The following is a 14,846-nucleotide window of genomic DNA, read 5'->3' on the forward strand; positions in this document are numbered from 1 at the left end:
GGCGGTGAGCGAATATTTAGCACCGTAGGCAAAGTTGTAGGGGTGGAGAGACCCATTGGTTGTATACGAAAATTTGCACTCGGCTGTTGAGTTCGGTAGTCAATGAATTCACGTACTGATAGGCCAAGAGGCCAGGTGTCAGGGGAAAGAGCCTTGTCACGTAGTGATAAAGGCACTAACACTTTAAACGACAGGAATGAGAGTGTAGCCGTATTTGTACCCTGGCGAATAAGACAGTATGCTGTAGCATCGTCAATGGATAAAGCTTGTTTGACCATTTGTACAATTTGGTCACTGGTTGTATCGGGAGAGAGCCGGGAAATATACAACGCGCATTTTTGCACCGCGGAATGAGCGGGAACTATTTTGATAGGAAAAGCTGCTATATCCTTTTTTGTGCCAGTTATCACAGGTGGTGCATGAGTTTTGCGTTGAACATCGTCAATTCGCTTCGTATTGTTGTTTTGGCTATTTCTTTGATTGCTCGTAGCACCGAATGTAAACAATGCGTGATTGTCCTTAATGACATCGGAAAACAAACGTTTGGATGGATTTATGCGACGAATTTTTGCGGGAGGGTGACTGCTACGTGGAGTTTTTAGGTCAAGTTGGCTCATCCGTGCAAACCCAGTTTTAATTTCGTTAGTCAATGGCTCCATAACGGTCTTGATGCTTTCGGCTACTGTCGTTATTGCCGCCTGGAATCCAGATTGCATGGCTGCGTCTTTTACGAACTTGATGCGCGGATTCATGAAGACATTGTTGCAGCCAATACAGCACCAGTGTAATTGTTTATATTCCGAAATGCGCAGGAACAGATCAGCGGGAACCGAAGTGCAGCGCTGATGAAATGGAGAGTCGCACAGGCAGCAGCTGATAGATGCCTCCGCAATTTCCATAGTGCAGGCGTTGCAAATACGGGCCATTCTACGGGAAACGGTGCAGGTTGTCGTTGCAGCAACAAGAGCGATGGCGGTCAGGACGCGTGAACTCAGACGCGATCCGAAATGCGAAATATGCGCGAGTTTTTGGGTCACAGAGATAAACGCACTAATGCACGATATACGAACGGTGTTCTAAAATACTGTGATTATACAGAAACCGAAAAATAGTGTGATAAACAGGGCGATTTTCAAGAAAATATACTGAGCGATATGCGAAAGCGACTTTTACGTTAAACGTCGCTTATAATATATATAGAATATTTCAACCCTCGAACCGGTAGTGTAAACTATTTTTCCATAGGAATCCGCTATACGCGAAAACTCGAGATACGCTGTTGCACTCAGTCCCGTACGATAGCGTATATCGGATAATGACTGTATTTGCTTACTACGTTATTTTTTTTCACTATTTTCTAAATTTTTCACCACTTTTCAAATATTTCATTAAAATACACGTGAAAGTTTCTATAGATAATATTTTCAGAAGGAACGGCGCAAAAAAGCCGCATTGCTAAGTTTGATTATATTATCGATTTAAAAAAAGTTTCTGAACCCGTAATGAAAAAAAAACAAAAATACAAAAAACTTTTTCTAAGTATATTTTGAGTTGCTGAATCTAGCTCTCGAAGATCGTTTTTGGATACGATGAATAGTTTCAAAGATATTTATCAAATACCTGTTGCTTTCTTCCAACACACATATTTGAAATGTTCAGCAGTAAGCGGGTATCTGTTCATTGCGCGAAAGTTAGCGCCTGTGATACTAGACAAAAATCAAACGATGGAAAAGATCCATTCTAATTGCATTAATAATCTCGCCAAGCGCGATGTAATAAATGGTTAAATTGTTTGATCGGCTGGTTTCAAACATTTCTCCCATCACAAACGCTGGATCTAGACTCGGCGCTAAGTACCCTTTAATCCATATACAAAAATAACTCTCCATCAGTTCACAGGCAAACAGGCAGCAAAGAGGATTCCACAAAGCACAAGCGGCTCCAGGCTTAACCCGCCGTCCACCCCACCTGGCCCTTGCCCCACCAAGGCGAACGCGAAAAAAAGGAACGCCCCAAAATCAAACTGCACAGTGTGTGAGCGTGTGTTGTTTTGCTTCTTTCCCATTCGAAACCCGAACTAATTTCGGCTTTTTACACGAAGAAAGGTTCGAGCCATCGCTTCCGCTCGAAGTCGAGCAAGGGTTCGAGCGATAACCTCCCTCGAACCCATCTCGAACCTTATTTCCTTCGAGCGACTTGGGCTTTATCTGTTGAGTTGGGTCATTACCCGACGGACAAAGAGAACGAAATTTTTCCCACGCGGTGGGGGCCCGGCCCATGATCGAATCCGAAGTCCGTTGTTTTGGGCTCGAAATTAAAAAATGGCGGATGGAGCGCTACCACGGAGAGAATGCGCTCTCTTGATTGCCTTTAAAATACACGAGGCGCTCTCGCTGTAAAGAACGCTCGCTCGCGTTGTTTTATCATACCGCTTCCTTCCCGTTTCTTTCGGCTTGCGCAGCGCTGAACTGGTACCCCCTCCCACTTGATTCCAGCGAATTGCGCTGCGCTGGACTGACACCCCCTCCCGCTCGTTTCTTTCGTAGCGCGCTGTGCGCTTTCCTTCACACGCACTTGGTGCACCCGAATCAAAACAAAAACTTGAACACATCAAACTCGGTTTATATTTTATCACTTTTATTGCAAATAAAAGCACATTTAAATACATAGCTTCACACAATTTTGCTTCAAACCAAACACATTCATTATATTAAAAAATCGTCGTATTTCAAAGAGCCGTCTAACTGCGTGGATCCCGTTGTTGATGTTCAATACAGCAAAAAAAAACATTGAAATAAAGCAGCGCAAATACACATTTAAGATAAATGGTGAAAGAAAAGCGCAGCTTCATTTCAATGTGCACAACTCTCCGTTCCCATTCGCCATTTTCAATTTTCAGCCCAAAACAACGGACTTCGGATCCGCTCTTGGGCCGGGCCCCCATCGCGTGTTTCTACTTACCCCTCGTCTGAAAACATCGTTCTCTTTGTCTGTCGGGCATGGCTTGCGTACGCAAAGTTTGTAATGGGAAGCCAAAGAGTGTTTCTACTTCTTAGAGAGCGTTCAAGATCGTATAGGTTCAATCTGTTCAATACGTATGGTCCATTTATCTCACTCTTATTTTTTTTTCTATAAATACAGCTTCAGCGACTAGGCCTCGGTGGTGAAGCGATTGTAACCCTAGTAGAGAACAACGATCCTGATAATTTTGCATTGTATTTACTGTTGATTGAAGATAATTGTGTAGCGCGCAGGGGCCTTTGCAATATTAAAAATAAAATAAAACTTAAGATGTGCAAGTGAGGTTTGCTGTATATTTGAATACAGACATAAACATTTAAACGTGGCAACGGTAATATTGAAGTCAAAAGAGCATTAGAACTTATTGAAAGCTTTACATATTGAAAATTCCGAGGACGCAGTACATGGTCAGGAGAATACAAATTGATCTTAAGAAGAAGCTCGGGACCATCAATTTCACCATTTATAAACCTTGCTGCAAAAAACTGCTCCTGCTAGCTCCCTACGTCTCTCTAAGGACAGCTAACCTAGAAGAAACCGTCTAGTTTGATATGTTCCATGTTCCACCTTAAGGTTCTTATAGCTATTTTTGTGATTTTTTTCTGAATGCGCTCAATTCGTGTTTACCAGTTGTTAGTGTGCGAAGACCATGTTTCAATTCGTTGAATTCAAGTATGGACCGGACTAAGGCGACGAACAGTTGTTTTAAACAGAAAGGGTCATTAAAATCAGATGTATAGACGGTGAATGAAACCAAGCTGCCGATATGCTTTGTCGATGACGTACGAATACTGTTGCCGGAAGGAGAATGATGAGTCATGAATAGTACCGAGGTTCTTAGTTTCTATGTTACGTGGGATTATACACGAGTCAAGATTGTAGTCACGCTTCTTCTTCTTCTTCTTTTGGCTCAACAACCGTTGTCGGTCAAGGCCTGCCTCCGTACCACTTTCTTGTGGAGTTGGGCTTTCAGTGACTTATTGATTCCCCCCATAGTAGGATAGTCAGTCCTACGTATGGCGGCACGGTCTATTTGGGGCTTAAACCCATGACGGGTATGTTATTAAGTCGTACAGGTTGACGACTGTACTACGAGACCGGCCATGTAGTCACGCTTAATAGGGTCTTTTCTACGAGTAAAACTACTTGTCTAGGCTGTGCTGGAGTGTCGAGCGATCCGATTTATTTCTAATGGTCATATAAATCTTGATATCGTCCGCATACATAAGCAAACATTGATTTGGAAGCGCAAATACAACATCATTAATAAATAGGATAAACAATACTGGGCCAATGTTACTTCCCTGTGGTACACCGAATGAACTGACGAACACGTTGGACAAGCACTTATTAATTTTAACACAGTATGATCTTTGGTTTAAATATGATTTTAACCATATGACTAGATTATTATGAAAGCCAAGCCGGCTCAGTTTCGAAAGGAGTATGTATGGTTAATCCGATCAAATGCTGACATGAAATCAGTATAAATTGCATCGATCTGTGACTTGCCATCCATTGCCGAAAAGGCATTCAGACACGAATTGAACGAGATTGGTCGACACCGATCGTTTGGGAAAAACCCGTGCTGGATTTTACTGATACAATTCAAGCCACCCCTGACAAACGCTTCCTGGACAAGAATTTCAAGTATTTTTGCTCATGCACATAGGGAAGTTACACCATGGTAATTTGTTATAACATGTCTCGGACCTTTTTTTATGAACGGGTGTCATCCACGAAGACTTCCACAAAGTAGGATATGTATAACTGAGCAGAGAAAGCTTGAACAGATGGACCAGTGACTCTGAAAGATAAGTTGAGCACTTCTTTAGGACTATTGCTGGAATCCCGTCCAGACCCGGAATAAATTCCTCATGTTAAATTGTTATTATACGCTGACGATCTAAAAATGTTCCTACCTGTTAAATTTTCTGACGACTGTGAAATGTTACAAGACTCGTTTAACTATTTTTCTGCATGGTGTTTTAATAATGAAATGTTTCTTAATGTTAGCAAATGTAGTTGTATAACATTCTCAAAGAAAAAAAAATCCTTTTATTTATAACTACAAAATCAATGAAGACAGCGTTCCACGTTTTTCTCAGGTTCGGGACTTAGGAGTTATTTTAGACAGTAAGCTTAGTTTATCTAGCCATTATCAAACTATCGTCACTAAAGCTCTTAAACTGTTAGGACGTGTCTCGGCCGACATTAAAGATTCTTTCAGTTTAAAAACATTATACTGTTCTTTAGTCCGTCCCATCCTGGAATTTGCCAGTGTAGTTTGGTGTCCCCATCAAATCACATACATGGATAAAATTGAAAAAAATCAGAAAAAAATCACACGTGTTATGTTTCATCGTCTTCCCTGGTCAAACGAAATTCCACGTCCTTCGTATAATGTTCGGTGTTTACTATTTGGCTTAGAGACTTTACAGCATAGGAGAACTACGGCTCAGATAACTTTTATGCATAAATTATTAATTGGAAATTTTGATGCACCTGACATTTTAAATTTTATTTACTTTTCTACTCCCTCTAGAGGTCTTAGAAGTAGAGAGCTACTAAGAAGCCCTTTTAGATCGACTGGTTTTGGTGCCAATGATCCACTGCTCAAAATGATTGATGTGTATAATAGGTTTGGGTTATCAGCAATCAATCCGTTAGCATCAATACTTGAAACTTGTACTCTGTAAGCATTAAGTTATTTAGGCATACTGCCCGATAACTTTGATTCAAATAAATAAATAAATAATTAAATAAATAAATGTGGGTTTAATTTGTTTTATTGCATTTTCTACTGATTTATTTATGATGAATATATCATTTATAGACATATCTAGAACATCCGCGGGTGTGTTCTGCAGGGCAGTTGCAATATTAATTGGTGATGAAGATTGAAGGTCGAAAACTGAACTACATTTTTTGGCAAAGAGCTGATGAATTCAAGTTCACTTGAGACTATTTCGGTGTCTAGTGACATTACTGACGGGATTTGTTTTGCTTTTTTCCTCTTGCGATTAATAAAAAGAAATATTTTGGTCGGATCGATGGATAAACTTCGTTGAAGTTTGTTGATATAAATTCTATATAGATGCCTGTTGAATCTTCTATAGTTGCCACTAACAGTGTTAAACAATAGTCTGTCGGAGTGAAGATTAGACTTAAGGAGACGATGTAAAGCTCTTTTTTTCGCAGATTTAAGTATTTTTAACTCTCTATTGCCTCACTGGGGACCGGAGGCTGCGCGCTGTTGTAAAGTAGGGCAGCATTTGTGAAGGACTAGGCCAACCTTAATTTGAAAGGAGTCGATTGCCGAATCGATTGTTAAGGTAGGATTGCTATCCGAATTAAGAAATGACCAGTCAGTATTGGCAAAAGCATCGATCATTTTTGGTAAATCAGCTTTTCTAAAATCGAGATGTCTCAAGCTGTTCGATCCAGTGACTTCCGTAGCAGTCTGGGTTGTTGATGGAAGTGTAATATTGACCGGCAAGCTCAAATGATATCGGTCTTCCTCAATTAAACAATCTATGGAACGGAAAACTCTCATACCATTCTCAATTATACGCGGGCTCACGAATATTAGTTCCAGTAAAGACCCATGAATGTTTACATTATTACTGACCTGAGATAGTCCCACAAAGCTGAGAGTATCAAGCAATTGGGAGCAGGCTGGGGATACACGGGATCTCGGAATGTTGACATGTAGAGAACTGTAAGAGTCACATAGCCAAGAAAAGCCGGGCTGATGGAAGTCCCCCAACACGAGGATCGAGTCTTGTGGATATTTCTCAGCAATTTCCATAAGTGATGAACAGTAAGCGGCAACATATTCGGTATTATTACTTAGAATCGGTGGAACGTAAACAGTACCGATTATTACGAATGAAGTGTCAACACGCATGCGGATCCAGATACAGGGGAGTGCCGTTTATCCGGGTACCTTTTATCCGGCTTTCCGTTTATCCGTGCTGTTGAGAAATGACAGTTCAATACAAAGGTTACATTGCGTTATGAGGATGATATTTGAAAAACCGATTTTAAGAGCACATTGTCATAACAAAAAACACTATCATTCATGGAAAAACATGAAGTTCATGAAAACTGTTTTTTTATCAGAAAATAAGAAAATTTTCCAATACCTAATCAGGAATTGATGGTAAAATAATCATTTTACTCATTATCCGTGTTCCCAATGGGACAAAAGTAGAAAGCTTGGAGCAAAATAATCGTTTGTCTCCCTCAATCCTCTATACCGCGCTTGCTTGCACTCATGCGCGAGCGCTCGAGTATATTCTCTCAGAACTGAGCATTCGCAGTTCAACCCGTGCAGTGAGAATGTATGTGTTAATGCGCAACGAAATTTGTCTTTGTATCTCATTCCCCCACCCCCAAATACCACATTCACTCTCCGCGCACTCTTAAAATTTTGGTGCGCACGCTACGTACAACACAATACAAAAGGTCGTTTTAACCGCGCGCACTGATCAAAGTCGCGATGGTTCAATCGGTACGCCGACGCTCCATGTCAGAGATTTGGTGTGAAGAAAAAGTGTTTCTGACCAAATCGACAACACACACGCGACGACGACACACATCGTCACATCGACCGCCGTCGATGGAAGTGTGATGATCTAAAAATAGATCTGTGGGGCGAGTGAGAAGGGGGAGGGGCGTAGAACAAGAACATAAGCGTGAGTGAGTCCGTCGCGTGTGTGTGTGTACACTCAAGAACTCATTTTTTGCTCTTTCCTGGAAACCACATGTTTCTACATTCTTCTGATTTTAAGCAACAAAAGTGGAAGGGGAAGTAGACGGCTACTTCATTTCTACTTTCCTTGCACTTTCGAGCGTGTTGACTCGCTTGGGTTATTCGCTTATCCGGGTGAGGTCTAGTCAAGAGAAGCCCAGACAAACGGCGCTCCACTGTATTTTCGGTTGATGAGCTCGCAACAGTAATTACTGAGGGACGATGCATGGTTTAGCCGCAATCAGTACCCCTCCCCCTCGGGTTTTCTGGCTATTAGAGGAGTTACGGTCCATTCGGAAAACATCACATCGGTCATTGAAGAGTGCAGACGAGGCAATGGCCTTGAGCCAGGTTTCTGTGATCTCGATGATATCAAAAGAACAGCTTCAAGATGCACTGAAGAAACTCGAGAGTTTTGTCCGTAACCCTCGGGTGTTTTGGTAATACACGGAAAGCTCAGATATGCAAGAATTATTTTTTTGAAAATGATAATTGTCATAATACTTCATGATTACTCTGACGTGGTTTCTTGCAAATGATTTTTTTTTGTACATCAACATCTCGATCTTCTATTCTTCCACTTCCTTCATAGCATTAATAACTTGATGGTTGTATCATAGATGTGCTCCACCTTCTTCACGTGTTTTGAAATCCTATTGCGTGTAGTACATTTCCGTGTCTCGGCCACCTCGAAGGACTTCTCTGCATCATGATTCAGGGTACAGTCCTGTGCATTACGCTAAAGATAATCTGCAAAAAACCCATTATTTTTCAAAACAATTTCATGTTTTCATTTAACATTCCCAAACTAAATACTTATACGATACATGTAACTGTAGCTAGAGCTTGTTTTTCTTTTAAATCTGCGCTCAACCGCTTAAACATCCTTCGTTGGTTCAATTCTACTCGGTGTCACTTGCTTCTGCATTGCTCCTATAAACTCCCTGTCATCTTCCTTCTCGCTTTCTTTGCTTACATCATTATTAACACTTCAAACACATCTACATTTATCACTCTCCTCATCGATGACTCATGTCAGACTTTTTTTTGCATAGTAGATTCCTACTCCTATTCCTCCTACGGATTCCTTCCTACTCCTCCTATGGATTTCTCCGAACTTGCCCTTTTTGTGCTAAGGAATCACACCGGACTCACATTAACTTTAATACGAATACATTTACACTTTACACTTCGAATTTTTTCGGACTTGCCTTTTTAGTATGGAAAAACTGCGCTATGGATATGCAACCAGACTCGCATTTTATTTGTTTCGGATTGCTGTGTGCTACGGCCTTCGACCGGACTCGCATCTCCATTTATGGCTGTTTGCTTTTATGAGCTATTTTTATTTGCACTGCGGTCTTCAACCGGACTTGCATGCTCCTTGATGTCTTGTTTTTTTTTCAACAAACACTGTGCACTACGGGTCTCCAACCGGACTCGTACATTCTTTTAAAATTATATTTATTCAAAGTCTTTTTTTACAAACACTACCATGCGCCGGACCGGACACGCATTCTCTTTTTTTTAATCAATAGTATTATTCTGGGTGTGCACTACGGTCTTCAACCGGACTTGCATTCTTCTCGATTTCTCATGTTCTTTCTTATTTTTAGTTTGCCAAACTGCGCTGTAAATTTCAAACCAAACTCTCATTCTCTTTTCCCCGTCAGCAAAGTTAATCATGCTCTCTCGCTCTAGCAGATTAAAATGTTTGTTGGGTTCTGTTAGTTAGCGACAGTTTTGTTGATTGAGTACGCAACATTGTTGTCATTTACACTCGCGCCTTTTCCACGTTTGGGACAATGCTTCGGGATTTTGCCGAACTCACCTTTTGTCTTTCTTTCGTAAAACGCTACGCGCTACAGCTTTTTTCCAGGCTCGCGCTTTACACACCGCCATCAAAAAATCGTACCGGTTGCGCCAATTGTAGAGTTCTGGTTCGGTGTTATATTTATTCGCCCGTCTTCGGCGGTGGTTCAATAACAACTGTCAACCTATTCTCCCTACTTGTACATGCTGTCCCTCTCTGTCACTGCTATTGCATTCTACAGTGAGAACATGAGCGCATTCATTCGTTGATGGAGGAGTAATATTCAGGTGAGAGCTTCTTCTTCTTTGGCACAACAACCGCTGTCGGTCAAGGCCTGCCTGTACCCACTAGTGAAGTGAGCTTGGCTTTCAGTGACTTATTGTTACCATAGCAGGATAGGATAGCCCTATCCACGGTATGAAGTACCGTAGTATGAAGGCACGGGGACTTGAACCCATAACGGGCATGTTGTTAAGTCGTACGAGTTGACGACTGTACCAGAGCAATCTCTTTTAATCAAAGGTATCATCAAAGGTAACGTATCAAACGGTTTATATTTGAAAAAGTTACAAAGGTTTAAAGTTTTCCAAAAAAGCGAAAATTTTTCTGCGTTTTTTTAACAGGTCTCGACTTTAGGAGGTCTTTTATAGAGAACCAGAAAAGATAAAAAGCTCATATTTGGTATTTTTCTTAGTTTAACCCTTAGAATTAAAACCTATTGTTTGGAATTTCGCAATTACAAAGTTGATTTTTTGAATATCATACCGGTAAATGCTCATTGTGCACTAGTGGTATCCGGAGAAAGTCGGGAAATGTCCAAAGCACATTTCTGCACCGAAGATTGAGCAGGAACTATTTTGATTGCGAATTATGCGGTGTCTTTTTTGTGCCAGTGATTGCGGGTGGTTGACGAATCTTACGGTTGGGTTCATCAATAGGCTGTGTAGTTTTGCATTGGCAATTATTGTTTAGATTGTTGATGGATGTAGCACGAAATGTAAACATTGAACGTTTGTCGTTGATGACATCAGAAAACAATCGTTTTGATGGATTTGTGCGGCGAATTTTTGTGAGGGGGTGACTACTTCGTGGCGTATTATGATCTAGCTGAGTCATACGTGCGAATCCAGTTCTAATCTCGTTTTTAATGGTTCGATTACGGATTTAATGCTCTCAGCAACTGTTGTCAAAGCCGTTTGGAAACCAGATTGAATGGCTGCGTTCTTAACAAATTTGGTGCGCGGATTCATCAAAACGTTGTTACATCCACTGCAGTGTAGAGTTCGCTAGGTTTCACACCGGTAGAGTTTGATTGGTGTGACGCGTCTTCGAGCGTATTGGACGCCCACCGTGACAATAAGATAAACCTTGGTCGGTGATTGTCAAAAAGTAACTAGATTGACAACGCCAAGGACGGGAAATTTAAGGGGACGCCACTCGAATGCCGGAAAGTAACAAAGGTGGAGTGATTTGGAAATATAGAGAACCCAACAATTTTGGCGCAGCCGGTAGGATCTTTATGGTGAGTTTACTATATAGTAATTGAAGAAATAGAGAAGCCATGAACAGTTACAGAACCAGTAAGAAAATTGATAAAATATCAAAAGAGATAAATTGAGGTGTGCAACGTGATGGTGACGCATAGTTGAATTACCTCACTGTAAAGTAAGAAACTACTGTGCATTTAAAAAAAGAACACATTAATTATTAATTGGTTATATTTTCAATGGCCATATTCATTTGGTTAAAAACACATAAATAGACCTACTGAAAGTGTGGGTAAATTTTCCCTGTGATTTAGTTCAAGAACGTAACAGAACAATGGAAAACAAATGTGAGGTTAGGATAACCACGTTTTTTTGTTTGCTTGGTTTGCTTGGCGATAGTGAGGTCGGAGGATTTTTTTCGGTCCTGAATAATAATCGTGATGGGTGTGATATTGTTATTAACCCGAAGGATTTGTATTAACTATTGGCAAAGCTAGTCCGGAAATTCCGAAGAGCTGTCTGTCTAAGCGAGGCCAGACCTGTCTGTAGCGCTGTATCAAAAGCAAGGCCGGAGAAATCCGAAGAGCTGTTCTTGAGCAAGCGAGCCCAGTCCCCGACTGTAGCGCTGTATTTCAAAGCTAGCCCGGAAATACCGAAGAGCTGTCTGTCTAAGCGAGGCCAGACCTGTCTGTAGCGCTGTATCAAAAGCAAGTCCGGAAAAATCCGAAGAGCTGTTCATTAACAAGCGAGTCCAGTCCCCGGCTGTAGCGCTGTATTTAAAGCTAGACCGAAAATTTCGCAGAGCTGCTTGTGCAAGCGAGAGCAGATCTGGCTGTAACGCTGTGCTGAAAGCAAACCTAGATAAATCCTAAAAAAAAAAAGATACTGTTAAGGAAAATACGACCAGTTTTTGCAGAGCTGTTCTATCAGCTTGTCCGAAAGAAAGTAAAAAGGAATAATATTTAGGAATTGATTGATTAGTTAAATATTTGATTACTGATTTAAAAAAAAATGACGTAAAAAAAAAACAAAACGAAACAAAAAAAAAACTTTTTTTTATGTTTGTTTGTTTTGCTCCCTTTTAGATGAACGACAGTAAACGATTCCACGTATCCTTGGGTGCGTTTAACGACAAAGCGGATGTCAATGATTTACGTCGTGAATGGGAAGAGTGGCATCGCGCCTTCGAGCTGTTGATGCAAATGGAAAATGTTGAGTCTCAATCCCACAAACTCATATCAATGCTAACCTTGGGGGGCAGAGGACTACAACGCATTTTTTTACAATTTACGGCCAATTGCTGGAGAAGTCAATCCGGCACCTGTTAAAGTACCATTGATACCGCAAGACGTACCGGAATATGACAACGCTGTCAAACGACTAAGAGCTTTCTTTATGGGAAAAAGGAACGAGCGAGTAGACCTAGAAGTATTTCGCTCCTTGAAACAGATGCCTGATGAGTCTTTTAACAACTTCATGCTTAGACTCCGGGATCAAGCTGCTAGATGCGAATTTTCCACGCGTGAGGAGACTGAACTTCTCCAGCAAATCACGATTGGTGCTCGAGACGAGAAGGTACGAGACAAAGGACTGGAAAATGTGATGAGTCTGGATGAGGTCATGGTATACGCCATGAACCGAGAGATTCTTCAGCAGCAACGGGAGAAGCATAAACCATTTCTGGATGATTCAAGCGTTAACAGGGTTAATTCAAACCGCCGAGATACAAGCCGGCCAAATGAACGAAATCATCCGTATGAAAGGCTTCAATCACCTCGTCGGGAATATTCATCAGGTCAAAGGTCCTATGGCGACTGTAAGCGTTGTGGTTCATCTCGTCATTCGGAGCACTCACAAGAATGTTTTGCTAGAAATGCTCGATGTAATAATTGTGGTGAACGCGGTCATTATGCTAGGAAGTGCGCAAGTAAAAAAGCTCAGCAGACAAATCGATTTTCGGGACGCGAACCCAGACGTGAATTTAACCGAGATTTTAGTCGTAGGTTTGGGCGTGAAGCAAACTCAGTAAGGGCACCTCAATCATGGGAGGAAGAGGATCTGCATCGCCCAGCTAAGAATGAAAACTCTAAGGTGGTGTAATCGTACATGTTATTTTGTTTATCTCTTGAATTCTAATTATATTTTGTGAACTGTACATTGATAAAACTTTAAAATATAATCCCGTTTTTACATTAGGTTGCAGCAGTTGGTTCAGACAGTAATTCAGTAATTTGTCGTATCGATGAGATACCAGTGGATTTCGTTATAGATTCAGGATCTTCTATTAACACTGTGACAGAAGCTGTTTGGCACAAATTGATTACTGGGAAAGCACACTTATTTAAAAAAAAACTTCAGTGCGATCGTAAATTCTACGCATATGCCAACTGAATTCCGTTGACTGTGAAAGCAATTTTTGAAGCATGGATATCAATAAATTCATCCAAACCCACGAGTTATGAGGATTTTTTTGTGATTAACGATGCTCATAGGTGCCTTCTCAGTAAACGTACTTCCGAGAAACTAAAACTGTTAAAAATCGGACTTGATGTTCTTCATGTAAATGGGTTGGAACAAGAAGCTTGTCCATTTCCCAAATTTCCTGGAGTACAAGTTAAACTGTCGATCGATCGGACAATTCCACCAAAGAAATTGGCGTATTTAAGAATCCCAGCCGCAATGGAACAAAAGGTAGACCAAAAGATACAGGAAATGCTCCAGAGTGATGTGATAGAAAAAGTTGAAGGGCCGGCTGATTGGATATCGCCTATGGTGGTAGTCCCAAAAGGCAAGGATGACATTAGAATATGTATCAACATGAAACACCCAAATGAGGCAATTCAACGAGAACATTTTCCTTTGCCTGTCATTGATACATTTTTGAATAAGCTCAGGGGATGTAAATTCTTTTCACGGATAGATATAACTTCAGCATACCATCATGTCGAACTTCATCCGGACTCTAGAAGTGTCACAACATTTATGACAAGCATGGGGTTAATGCGCTTTAAGCGGCTTATGTTTGGCACTAATTGTGCCCCCGAAATTTTTCAGCGAATAATGGCAAACATGCTTGATGCCATTGAAGGGGTCATAGTTTATATCGACGATATCGTTGTTTCGGGTCGAACTAAAGAAGAACATGACTACAGATTCCAGCAAATTCTCATAGTACTGGAAAACAATAATGCCATGTTAAACAAGAGTAAATGCGTGTTTGGAGTGGAAAACTGGAAATACTTGGATTCGAAGTAAGCGCCCAAGGTATCAGTCCGTCTGAAAAGAAAGTGGAGGCGATTGAAAAATTTCGTACCCCCTCATCAAAAGGAGAAGTACGTAGTTTTCTAGGACTTCTTAACTTCGTGGGTCACTTCGTTCCAAACTTATCATCTAGAACAGAACCGCTAAGAAAGTTTATTCGTGATGAAGTAACAGTATTCGGTGAAGAACAGATGAGAGCTTTTAATGATTTACGACTCGAGCTGTGTAATAATGTAAGAGAACTGGGGTTCTTTGACCCTAAAGACCCTACAGCCTTATACGTGGATGCATCGCCTGTTGGCCTTGGAGCGGTTTTTACCCAAAATGATCGGCATACGAATAAGGTAAGAATTATAAGCTTCGCTTCTAAAGGCCTATCTCCAGTTGAACGTGTATACCCGCAAACACAGCGCGAAGCACTCGCAGTTGTGTGGGCTGTAGAAAAATGGTACTTATGTCTCTTCGGAATTAAATTCAAAATCTTCACGGATCACAAAACCCTAGAGTT

General features: G+C 41.0%; 1 protein-coding gene across 2 annotated transcripts in view; it reads left to right on the forward strand.

The window, feature by feature from the left end:
* Nucleotides 1–14,846, forward strand: part of LOC120956088 (uncharacterized transmembrane protein DDB_G0289901) — a 350,743-nt gene that overhangs the window by 177,202 nt on the left and 158,695 nt on the right. The window lies entirely within an intron of this gene.

This window comes from Anopheles coluzzii, chromosome X (genome assembly GCF_943734685.1).
Source record: "Anopheles coluzzii chromosome X, AcolN3, whole genome shotgun sequence".
Lineage (NCBI taxonomy): Eukaryota > Metazoa > Arthropoda > Insecta > Diptera > Culicidae > Anopheles > Anopheles coluzzii.